General features: G+C 37.9%; 1 long non-coding RNA gene across 3 annotated transcripts in view; it reads left to right on the top strand.

Annotated features, from left to right (window-relative positions):
• The first annotated feature begins 4,422 nt into the window (after positions 1-4,422).
• Positions 4,423-12,549, top strand: part of LOC141376294 (uncharacterized) — a 74,884-nt gene continuing 66,757 nt past the window's right edge. For 2 of the 3 annotated variants that reach the window (XR_012386095.1, XR_012386094.1), the window contains exons 1-4: positions 4,423-4,458; positions 5,777-5,814; positions 5,909-5,976; positions 6,170-6,320. This is a non-coding gene — a long non-coding RNA (uncharacterized lncRNA). Of the gene's footprint in view, positions 4,459-5,771; positions 5,815-5,908; positions 5,977-6,169; positions 6,321-12,549 lie in introns of those variants that run through there. The other variant, XR_012386096.1, reaches the window with a different exon arrangement.

Here is a 12,549-nt window from a genome sequence, read left to right as displayed (position 1 = left end):
AGAGTTTCAACTTAATTTCACACATCTCAATACAGCTACACTACGTTCTGTACTTCTGTCTAAAAAAATCATGGCATTGTCTAGCTTTCTGCAGAAAGCGAATGGCATCTACAGCGATCTTCTCTCATAAAGAAAGTGCACATTACTCTGCAGCCACAGAGGGGTGCCCAAATTTTTGCATAAGACTTTAGCTTAAAATTAAATGTTCATTTATACATGTACTAACAAGTAATTAAGGTAGCCATTATTCACACATAAACTCATGTGATGTTGTAGTTAAAGTTGTAATGTAATGTAGTGTTTATTTTTTTATATACCGCATTTATTGTGTATGGCAATACACCCTAAGCCAGGGGTCATCAAACTTGTTCCTGGAGGGCCGGTGTCCTGCAGATTTTAGCTCCAACCCTAATCAAACACACCTGAACTAGCTAATCAAGGTCTTACTAGGTCTACTTGAAACACCCAGGCAGGTGTGTTGAGGCAAGTTGGAGCTAAACCCTGCAGAGACACCGGCCCTCCAGGACCAGGATTGGGGACCCCTGCCCTAAGCACTTCACAATCATGAGGGGCGTCTCTCCACACCACCACCAGTGTGCAGCATCCACTTGGATGATGTGACGGCTGCCACAGGACAACGGCGCCAGTGCGCTCACCACACACCAGCTATTGGTGGAGTGGAGAGACAGTGATAGAGACAATTCGGTGAAAGGGGATGATTGGGAGGTCGTGATCATAAGGGCCGATAGAGGGACTTTGGCCAGGACACCGGGGTTACACCCCTGCTCTTTCACAAGAAGTGCCATGGGATTTTTAATGACCACAGAGAGTCAGGACTTCAGTTTAACGTGTCATCCGAAAGACGGTGCCCACTGACAGTGTAGTGTCCCCTTCACTTTTACTGGGGCATTAAGACTCATACAGACCACAGGTTGAGCGCCCCCTGCTGGCCTCGCTAACACCACTTCCAACAGCAACCTAGTGGTCTCCCATCCAAGTACTGACCAGGCTGAGCCCTGCTTAGCTTCAGTAAGTAACCGGTCTTGGGCTGCAGGGTGATATGGCTGTGGCGTGAGTTAGTTCATGATTAGCACATACATTAATTCATCATTAGTTTATAATAAAGTAATGTTTAGTTTACATATTAATAGATCATTAAGTGTAACCTCTTTTTGTTTAGTAGCATTAAACTGTTGGTTTTACCCCATTGTTTAAAATTACACAAATATTAAAAAAATTATCTGCAAAAATTGTGCCAGGCAGGCCAACATGTGACTATTTAAAGGTCAAATTATAACAGTGATATGAGAACAAACAGCAAACAGGTTTATGACCTGAAAAACGTAAGCCACCAATGTGATTTAATATTTATCTGAAATACAAAGGCCATTTATTCCCAACAAATCTAAATTTTGTCCATGTGTTTGTGCTGGTTCATAAAATAACTAAAAGTTTTTTAGTCAAAATTGAGAGTAAAACCCCTAAAAAATTTAGAGAACTCCGTAATAAACAGTAATTTGTTTGTTTTGGTAGACGACACACCATTGACTTTGTCTGGTTAAGTGAAAAAAAGTATTTCAAAGTTTAAATAATAATTCGAGAAATGGATTAAAATGGTGAACATATTGACAATAGCCCCTTTAATACAGTAAAACTGGTAAATTGCAAAATAATTATCAGAACAAATTTACCAGCACAATTTTAAAAATTGTGATTTTTCACACACAGCAGATCTAAACCTCTTATTCAGGACATTTGCATAAACTAATTTTCTGGTATTTTAAAAGGCTGTTCACACACGAATACTTCACAGCAGTTTATTGGTAATTTTCCAGAAAAGTCTGTAAGTGTGAAAGGGGCAATTGTCTTTTCTGTGGACCATGACTAACCTTTAGAATTATTTGCATGTGACGCTGAACTCATGGGCTCAGGGATGATAGCAGACCATCTTCAGACAAACTGGCAACATTGTCCATTCTGCTGCTTTACATGTGTTTATTCTCAGCATTGAACACATCAGATCCTCAGCAGACACACAGAGAAGCAGCTCCCCTGCTCTTGTTGGTTTGAAAAAAGGGGTTTGGTGTCTCAAAGTGGGCAAATCTGTGCTTAGGAAATGAGGAAGAGATTCTGAATGTACTTAATAAAAGATTCAGAATATATATAACATTCTGTGTAAAACAATTAAAGAACTTTAATTATATTACATTTTTCTTAGCTATTTCAAGAGCTCTCACTTAGCTAATGCTTGATACTAATTGCAAGTTTGGCATGCTGTCCCAGGAGAGAACCCTGAGCTCGAAGATACAGTACTAGAGCCCAGGGCTCCCAACTGGTCATTTAGCACAGACGGATGTCTGAGATCAGCTAGGTCTCGAGGAGTAGAAAGGGTCGATGGGGATTTTATATAGAAAAACTATCTATGAACTGTATGTAGGCTTGGATTCATCTGATTGGTTTTTCAATGATTGTTGATGTGAGACCAGCCGTGTTCAATCATAGCACGTGATCCTCTAGAAATTAAGCTGAGGTCACACTGCACTTTTCTCCTTATAAACTTCCATTCATATGCACGTGAATGCGTCGGACCTGAAATGCAAGCTTGTGCGACGAGTTTCGTAGTTCGCTACTTCGGAAAGTTTAAGTTTGGTGCACTCTGACCAACGAAATCGCATCACATGATTGCGTGGGACCAATTGAGGATCAAAACATGACCTCTCTGGACAGAAATTTAAAACATAGAGCAATCACTCACTTTTTTAATGTCTAATCATCTGGTTTAATCCCATCCCTTTTCACAAGCTCAAACTGTAGTGTGACCACAGCATTAGTTTGTAAAGCTCTGGTCACACTGGACTTTTCTCCCCATAGACTTCCTGTAAAGACTCGTAATATCTGCGCTGCATTGATAATGCCTTTTTATAATTGCAGTGTGCGCGCTTAACTCTGAGTTAGTCTACTCAAAATTGATTGACCTAACTCAGATCAGCTATTCTGAAACCGAAAACTCTGAGCTTTTAATCTCTCGGTAAGTCAACTCAGTCAAATTTCTCACTCAGTTCAAGTTTAAACTCCGAGTTGGTTGAACCTCCTTACTGAAACAGGCCTATTGACATGACAATCACTACAATGACTATGATAACCACAAATTCACTATGGTTTTTAAACATTAAGTTAAACATGACATTTTTAGTAAAATGGTATTATACAGAAAAAATGGTAACCAATGTGCCCAAACCACACTACTACCCTGCTGAAAAATCTAGCTTAAACCAGCCTTGGATGGTTGGGTGATTTTAGCTGGTCGACCAGCCTGGTTTTAGAGAGGTTTTGACCACTTCCAGGCTGGCTTTCAGCCATTTCAAGCCTGGTTTTAGCTGGACAGGATGGGAGATGACCAGTTAAAACCAGTTTTACCAGTCTAGCCAGGCTAGGAGCCCAGCCAAAACCAGCCATGTCCAGCTTAAACCAGGATAGTCAAGCTGGTTTTGCTGGTCACTTTTCAGCCCGACCGGTCAAGAACAGGCTGGAAATGGCTGGAAACCAGCCTGTAAGTGGCCAAAACACCTCTAAAACCAGGCTGGTCAACCAGCTAAAACTAGCCAACCATCATAGGCTGATTTAAGCTGGATTTATCAGCAGGGTATACTTTTATTATATAACATGGTTTACTTTCATAAGGGTGATAAGGTTTCTTATTGGTCTGCTTTTCCTCTGGTTAACGAGAAAAACACAAAACAAATCCTTGTGTTTCCACCTGAACAAGAAAGTTCAAGGAAAAATTTGATGGTGTTTTCATAAAAATAAAGTCAGTCCATACATGTGGCCTAAATTAGGAGGCTGTTGTTCTACAACTTTACAATAAAAACAAGCAAAGTATACACAAATTATTTTTTACTTATTTACATTAGGATACTTGTAAATTATTAGTTGGCTATGTATTGAGGTAAAGTTTTATATTCGTACTTTCGTTAATTTACTGTCTTTATATTGTTTACCACGATAATTTGAATATTCAATCAGAATTAGCAGCATGTAAGTATGACTTCAAAACAACACTATCTATTTTACTGTAAAGAAGCTTTGATAGTCATTGGCTGCTAATATGATTTTCCAATTTATAATTTGCAAATAATACTTTTCTGAAAGTATATTATAAAGCAGAATGTCTGAATATCCGAATGTAAAACCAACTTCACCTGGCTTATGTGTGCAACCTGTGGTGTTAACATCTGAGTGGAGTTGTGATGGCGTTTGATTAAACACACTTTTGTCAAGACATAATGTCCTTGTAATTAAATGCCTTTTACGAAGTCTAAACTATTTGTTAGTAACATTAAAATAAATTAAACATAAATACAACAACAAACACATGATGACCTTTCACTTGTTGACGTCACTCGCGACGATCCCTCAGGAAACATTCAAACAAATTCTCCCTGCTCGCCTCGGCCACAGGTAACGTTAATAACTTTCGGTGGTGTTTTTGTTTGTTTACTAGTGTTATTTTTACAAGAAAGACGAAGGGGTATACGCACCTGTTGTAAATTGCTGTGTATATAACGTCCACTTATTGCATGTTGGTGTTTGAGACTAAAGAAATACACCTGTGGGCTGAGGGTGTTATTTACATGTTATTTAACTAAAATCGCCATTTGAAACTTCATACAGTACTTAAACAGGCCCGTGGCCAGCCTAGTGAAAGAGGTGGTTCTTTTCAAAAAGTAGACCTTTTTGCGATTATACGCCCAATTTTCTATTTAATTATGAGATTAAAGGACTTTAGAGACATTTTAAGCATAATCTTTAGCTGAATCAGTTTGTCGGATGGTCATTATAACCACAGTTTTTGATATAACAAAACAATTGCCTAAAGATTTACAGTGAAGAAATGTCAAATAATGCTGTACTTATTTTTAAAACACATATTTATAATTATTATGATTATTATTATGACATATATGATTTCATATATCATTAGAAAAAAATAGGAATCTGTTAAAGTTTACAATTAAAAACTGTAGTCTATTGTCATTTATTAGACAAATAAACTGGACAGCACGTTCAACTTTCCTCAGTCAGAATTCAGCCATTTAAAATAAAAATAAAAATTATTAAAACATAATACTAATATTAATAATGTAGAGCTTCACAATGTTTCTAGCCTCTTTTGTTAAAAAAAGACATCTGAAAGTTCATGAATAAGAACAATAGCCAAATTAGTATTCAAACAATTTTAATATGGGTCACTTTTGGTGCTTCACACCTTTTTATTGGTCATTTTTAGTTTCAAGAATAAGGTCCAAGATTTAGAATAAAAGTTACTTGTAAATATTTTCTCTGTTTAAAAACATTGCAGTAGCGAAAGATGACTTCACTTACGGCAGATTGTAAACTGAAAATATGTGTTAGCATTGGCCAAAACTGATTAGCTGAAAACGCCAAAGTGACAGCCAACAGAGGATTCAGCTTGGCCTTAAAGCTCTTTTCGATGGGTTAGTTTCACTATTTATAATGGCATAGCAGTCAAAATAGGACAAATGAGTTCATTTCTGAGACAAATTCTGGACTTTTGTCAGTGAGGGGTAGTTCTTCTGAACCACCTGAACCCCCCTTGGCTACAGGCCTGTTGAACTATTACTACAACAGTAACTTTGTATAATAGCATAACAAAATCTGTAGAGTTCCTTCAACCACTGCAAAACAGACTAGACTTTTCTGTTTTTCTACTCTTTTTGTATATATCTTATCTCTCTCTCCTTGTATTTTCTCACAGCATTCAGTCTTGGCAGCACAAACAGCAGATCAATCAATGTGAGCCAAACATCTTTACATATTGTGGTCACATAACAACTGTTTAATTCAACTAATGTATCTCATTTAATTGTTTTAATGTTTGTATTCTCAGATCACCTTGAGAAATGTCTTCAACAGAAACAGCAACAGATATCACAAACAACCACCTCAACATCATCTGTAAGTTATCTCAGACAACAGTATTGTAAGCTAGAGCTGGGTATAAGCCTGTCATGATATCTATTTCTGTTGTACAATATATTGAACCAAAACATATTGCGATAAACGTCATTATTGTCATTTTCAATTGAGTAAATAAAGCCAGAATAACAATATAAAATCATCACAATGTAATGTGTATGTATTTATATAGCGTATTTATCGAGTATGGCCATACACCTAAAGCACTTCACAATCATGAGGGGGGTCTCTCCACACACGACCAGTGTGCAGCATTTACTTGCATGATGCAACGGCACCCACAGGACAAAGAGGCAAGTGCGCTCACCACACGCCAGCTATAGGTAGGTACACTCTTCCAAGAAACACATAATATTTTATTCTTAACAATATTTCATTTAATTATAGTCATTTTAACTATTTAGTAGGGATGTAACGGTATTGTAAATACCGTCATACCGCAATATGTTGTCGCCACGCGCGTACTGAATAGCGGTGTTGTCGCGCGAGTTCTTATCAGCTGGGTTGTCGCGCGCAGACTGAATAGCGGTGTTGTCGCGCGAGTTCTTATCAGCTGTGTTGTCGCGCGCGTACTGAATAGCGGTGTTGTCGCGCGAGTTCTTATCAGCTGTGTAGTCGCGCGCGTTCTAATCAGCTGTGTTGTCGCGCGCGTACTGTAAAGCGGGGACGGAGGGTATGTCGCGTCGCGGGGGCACTTTTGATCATTTTGGAAGGGCACTTTCTATCCAAGACTAAAAAGGGCATGTGCACTGCACAGGTTGAGCCCTGTGTGTGCACGTGCCTGCAAGTTGGGGAATACGACTAATAATCAGTCATGGGGACTGCAGAAACACAGCACACTGTTCAGATTGATGCAGACATGAGATCTCTATCTCACTTATGGTTTGTCCTCTCAAGTGGGGGAAAGACAATGCACAACGTTACCCACTGCTGTCAACCTGGGCCAAGTCATATCTCTCTTGTCCCAGAAACCTCAGTCCCAAATGAGAGTTTCTGTTGCAGGGGACATTGTAAATACCCAGAGATACCAGCTTTTACCAGATTATATTTATATGATAATTTTCCTTTAAACCCATCTCTATCTAAGTGAGTGAGTGATTAAATGTTGAATGTGATGAGTTTTCAACAATACTAAATTAAAACTTAATTTTTTTACATGGTTTAATATTTTTTTGTTATTAAAATTGAAGTTCCTGTTTCAAAGCTTACAGATAGATGGCTAATTTGTATGTCATTGACACTTTTGGCACTTTTTTGGAGTATTTTCATAAGTTTTGTTTTTTCCTGTAAATGATTCAATAAATACCGTACCGTGACATTAATACCGAGGTATTACCGTACCGTGAAATTCTGATACCGTTACATCCCTACTATTTAGTAATCAGGCATTGGAATCACAATGTGAAAACGCATATCCTAAATAAATAATAATACATGTTAACATAAAAGCGCAAGGTAAAAAGTAGCAGAGGCTCTGATATCTGCAACAAGATCTATTTTCAGCTGTCAGACTCCAACATGAGGATATACTATACACCTTTAATAGAGATAGGAGGCTGCGCAATTAACTAAAATGTTGCTAGAATTGTATTTTTCAGTATGTATCAGCAATATTGTAAATACCGTCATACAGCAATAGCAATTTCCTTCAATATTAGCGTGGTTGTGACTCAATAAAATCATAGGTCTTTTGGTGAAAGGTTTGCTCAGGTGAATGGAGCGAATGGGAGGTAGCGGAAACTACAGTTTTCCTCAGCCCAGGCGTGGCCATTATCCTTTGCGGTCTGTTGTCGCTACAGATCTAGTAATGCAGAAATGGAGGGTGCTGCTTGTAGCGGCAAAGAAAAAGAGCTAGAAATGGTCAAATTTAAAGCGGGTTTTAAATCAGATGTGTGGAAGCATTTCAGTTTCTCTCTGAAAAGAAACAAGAAGAAAAGGTGACAGAAAAAAGGGTATGCAGGGTACATGTCGGGGAATATGTCTAACATAATGGGGATTCTTTTAGTCAAGGGGACAGCAGAACACAGCACACTGCTCAGATTAATGGAGACATTGACTTGTACCACCAAGAGACCTCTATCTCACTCATGGCTTGTCCTTTCGAGTGGTGTTTTTTTTTTTACATGGTTTAAATTTTTTGTTGTTAAAATTGAATAATTTAAGTTCCTGTTTGAAAGTTTACAGACAGATAATTTGTATGTCATTGATCTGTTCAGTGTTGAGGTAACCTGAACATTCTAGCACTTTTTTGAGTCTCTTCAATAGTTTTGTTTTTCCTTTAAATGATTCAATAAATACCGCACCGTGCCATTCATACCGAGGTATTACCGTATCGTGAAATCTTGATACCGTTGCATCCCTATTCAGCAATATATGTTGCATCATCAAAAATGATTGAGGTCATGTCCATGTGGTGTGCGATATGTTGATTAATTGATTATTGTGATTGGCCTAGCTGGGTATATTGCCTATAGTTTCACAATAGTATATGTATTGCAATACTGTCAGGCCCCTGTATGTTCGTCATGTGACCCTCCCCATGTTTCCATTCTCCATGTGTGTTTGTTTTCATCATGTGACCCCTTTGTTCTAGTTCTCACCATTTGTTAATGTCTTATGAGTTTTACCTGCGTCTCTTCCCCTGTATGTTATTAGTCAAACCCTTGTATTTAAGTCCCTGTGTTCAGTGCATTGTCGTCACCCCATGTCGTTCCTGTGTTTCCATTCATGTGAATGTTAATCAATAAATCTACGTGTTTTGATAACTCCTGCAATCCTTGCCTTCCTGTAACAGCACAGGCTTGACAAATACGCGGGGCCACATTGATTTTGACTAATATCCTATACAGATTTCACTACAACAAGCAGCTTAAATATTCCATACTGTATATTAGAAAAGAAATAATACTTAAGGTTTATGAAAATTAAAACACTTCAATTTCAAAACCCAGAATTGTTATAGGTGCGTGAATCTTTTAAAATAATAAGCTTTTTAAGTATCAACACACGAGCAATCAGCAAGATTTGATAGGGGGGATATGAACATTATTTAACCATGTGCAAACATTGTACAAACATTAACACACCCAAATGTACTATAGTCTGTCTTCTTTCATATTCAGACTTTATAATATAATATAATATAATATAATATAATATAATATAATATAATATAATTTAGGCAAGGCATTGGCGCAGTAGGTAGTGCTGCCGCCGCACAGCAAGAAGGTTGCTAGGTTGCTGGTTCGAACCTCGGCTCAGTTGCCGTTTCTGTGTGGAGTTTGCATGTTCTCCCTGCCTTCCAGTTGTGAATGTGTGTGTGTGGATGTTTTACCAGAGATGGGTTGCGGCTGGAAGGGCATCCGCTGCGTAAAAACTTGCTGGATAAGTTGGCGGTTTATTCCGCTGTGGCGACCCCAGATTAATAAAGGGACTAAGCCAACAAGAAAATGAATAAATTAATAATTTAATATAATATAATTATTATATAATATCTTTTTTTATTTAATTTATTGCTAAAGAAACTGTTTCTGTGCTCATATTTAATGGAGAGTTTTTCTTATTTCTTTTATTACTCTAGATGGCGCTGGTCATCTACATTTCAACATGTCTGTATTACAGAAATGTTACTAAATAAACTTTTAACTGAAGATTTTTGAAACATCACATTTCAATATTCCAGCCATTGAAGATATAGTTCACCCTTTAAAAAAATATATATATATATATTTTATTTTGTGTGTTTGTTGTTTTTATTTTTCTCTTCTTTCTTAATTGTTTGTTATTGTATTTGTTCTTCAATGCAGTGATGTAATTATTCTTGTATTCAAAAACCAAAAAAATAGATATAGTTAACCCAAAAGGAACATTTACTCACTATTTAATCACCCTTTAAGAGGTTTATGAGTTTCTTAGTTTTTAATTTTTGAAGTAGAAAAAATGTAACCATTGATTCCCATAGTAGAAAAAACAAAAAATGTTTGCAGGTTTCAAAAGGACATATTTTGTGTTCAGCAGATAAAAGAAGCTCATACAGGTTTGGAACAAGTTTTGGGTGAACCATTAAATAACCTTAAAACAGGCTCTACTTATGAATGTGTTGAATTTCATTATACAGTTGGGGTGGCAAAGTGGTTAGCACTGTCGCCTCACAGCAAAAAGGTCACTAGTTCGAGCCTTGGCTGGGCCAGTTGGCATTTCTGTCTGGAGTTTGCATGTTCTCTCCTTGTTCATGTGAGTTTCCTCTGGGTGCTCCGGTTTCCCCCTCAGTCCAAAGACTAGTGCTATACAGTAGGTGAATTGGTTAGAAAAAATTAGTCAGTGTGAGAGTGTATGGCTGTTTCTCAGTACTGGGTTGTGTCTGGAAGGGCATCTGCTACATAAAACGTATGCTGGAATAATTGGTGGTTCGTTCCGCTGTGGCGACCTCTGATAAATAAGGGACTAAGCTAAAGGAAAAAGAATGAATGATCAACAGAGATCTCTGTTCAGCCAGATTACACATTTCTTTTTCTTACTTTTTAATTCCCTTTTAACACATATTTTTTAGTGGCACTCTACCAATAATATAGACAATGGCTGTTTCTCAACATGCGTTCTTCAGCGATCTTGCGTCCTCGTGTTCTCGTGTAACGTCATCATCATTCGCCAAAGTTCAGTTCCAATACTCTAGACCGCAAGAACAGAGGACGCGTGAAACTTCCCGGATGTGTTCTTGATATCAAGGACTCACTGATGCAGACTTGAGCACCGATATCACTCTAGAAGTCCCAGATGTCATTGCAACTGAATGAGGGAAGCGCAACATTTTATATAGGTTTACTATTAAAGTTCAGAGATATAACTTATTTATCTCAGGAGTTTCGCTAAATGAAACGGAGAGTGTAAACATCACCATGAAAATCCTAAAAAAAGAATTAACACATTGTGTTTTTATTAGCTAAAATTCTTTAAAAAATCAGTTTTATTTATATTGTGCAAGGTATAATTGTAAAGTCTTTATACATAGTATATATTTTCAAAAGGGGAAAAAAACAATAAATCGTTGTATGAATATTGTAATGTTTAAATAATTTTCCATTAAAATCGCATGAAGGTGATTGCAGACATGACTTCGGTAATACAGATTGAAAGACTGAGATTTTTGAGGACTCATTCTATTGATAAATTTTTCAGTGTTTGGGGTTTATTTCTAAACTATCTAGATGAGCAAACCAGCCACTCAACCTCTGATGATACTTCAGAGACTTAATTTACTTATTTTACATATTTAATTATTTAATTTTACTTCTTTATTCTATTTTCTGTTGTCACTTGCTAAACTGTGATGTCATTTTTTATTTGTTCATTGACTCATTGTATGGGATTTGCCCGAGACAGTGCCTAGTGTTGTGTGTGTTTGTGTATGTGTGTATATATGTATGTGTGTCTTTGTGGTTGTTCTTGAAAAATCCAATAAAATACAATTATTAAAAAAATAATAAATCGCATGAAGGTCATGTGACCATCAGGAAGAACGCAGCATCTCATTTCTCACAGGACGCATTCTCTGTTCTCGCAGTTCGTTCTTTTGAGGACACCTGGAAAGACCGGTCTTCACAAGAACACAAGTCTGTTCTCTGCGTTCTTGGAATTGAGAAACTGCCAAAATTCTTTAGCAAGATTTCCACGCATTTTCCACGCCTATAAAACACAATTTGGGCAGCACGGTGGTGCATTGGGTAGCACAATCGCCTTACAGCAAGAAGGTTGCTGGTTTCGGCCCCGCATGGGTCAGTTACCATTTGTGTGTGGAGTTTGCATATCCTTCCCGTGAGATGTAACGTTTCCCCCGGGTGCTCCAGTTTCCCCCTCAAATCCAAAGACATGCGCTATAGGGGAATTGGGCAAGTAAAATTGTCCAAAGTGTATGTGTTTGAATGGTAGTGTGCGGGTGTTTCCCAGTGATGGGTTGCAGCTGGAAGGGCATCCGCTGCGTAAAACATATGTTGGATAAGTTGGCGGGTCATTCCACTGTGGCGACCCCAGATGAATAAAGTGACAGCTGAAAATGAAAATGAACGAATGAAACACAATTTGTGCGACACAGTGGTGCAGTAGGTGGGGCTGTCGCCTCACAGCAAGAAGGTAGTTGGTTTGAGCCTCGGCTGGGTCAGTTGGCGTTTTTGTGTGGTTTTGTGTTTGCATAATTTCCCTGTGTTTGCGAGGATTTCCTCCGGATGCTCAGGTTTCCCCCACAGTCCAAAGACATGCAGTACAGGGGAATTGGGTATAGGCTAAATTGTCCGTAGTGTATGAGTGTGAATGAGTGTTTATGGATGTTTCCCAGAGATGAGTTGCAGCTGGAAGGTCATCCGCTGCTTAAAACATATGCTGGATAAGTTGGTGGTTCATTCCGCTGTGGCGACCCCAGAATAATAAAGGGACTAAGCCGAAAAGCTGAAACACAATTTGACGATTCTGATGTTTCCAGATTTCCCCTAATCATGGAAGAAATTAACTGAAGTTCAGACTGAGTAATAACATCAAATACAGTCTAACAAGTAGAAGCAA

This window comes from Danio rerio, chromosome 10, assembly GCF_049306965.1.
Source record: "Danio rerio strain Tuebingen ecotype United States chromosome 10, GRCz12tu, whole genome shotgun sequence".
In the NCBI taxonomy this organism is placed as follows: Eukaryota; Metazoa; Chordata; class Actinopteri; order Cypriniformes; family Danionidae; genus Danio; species Danio rerio.
This window is presented reverse-complemented; position numbering and strand designations above follow the sequence as displayed.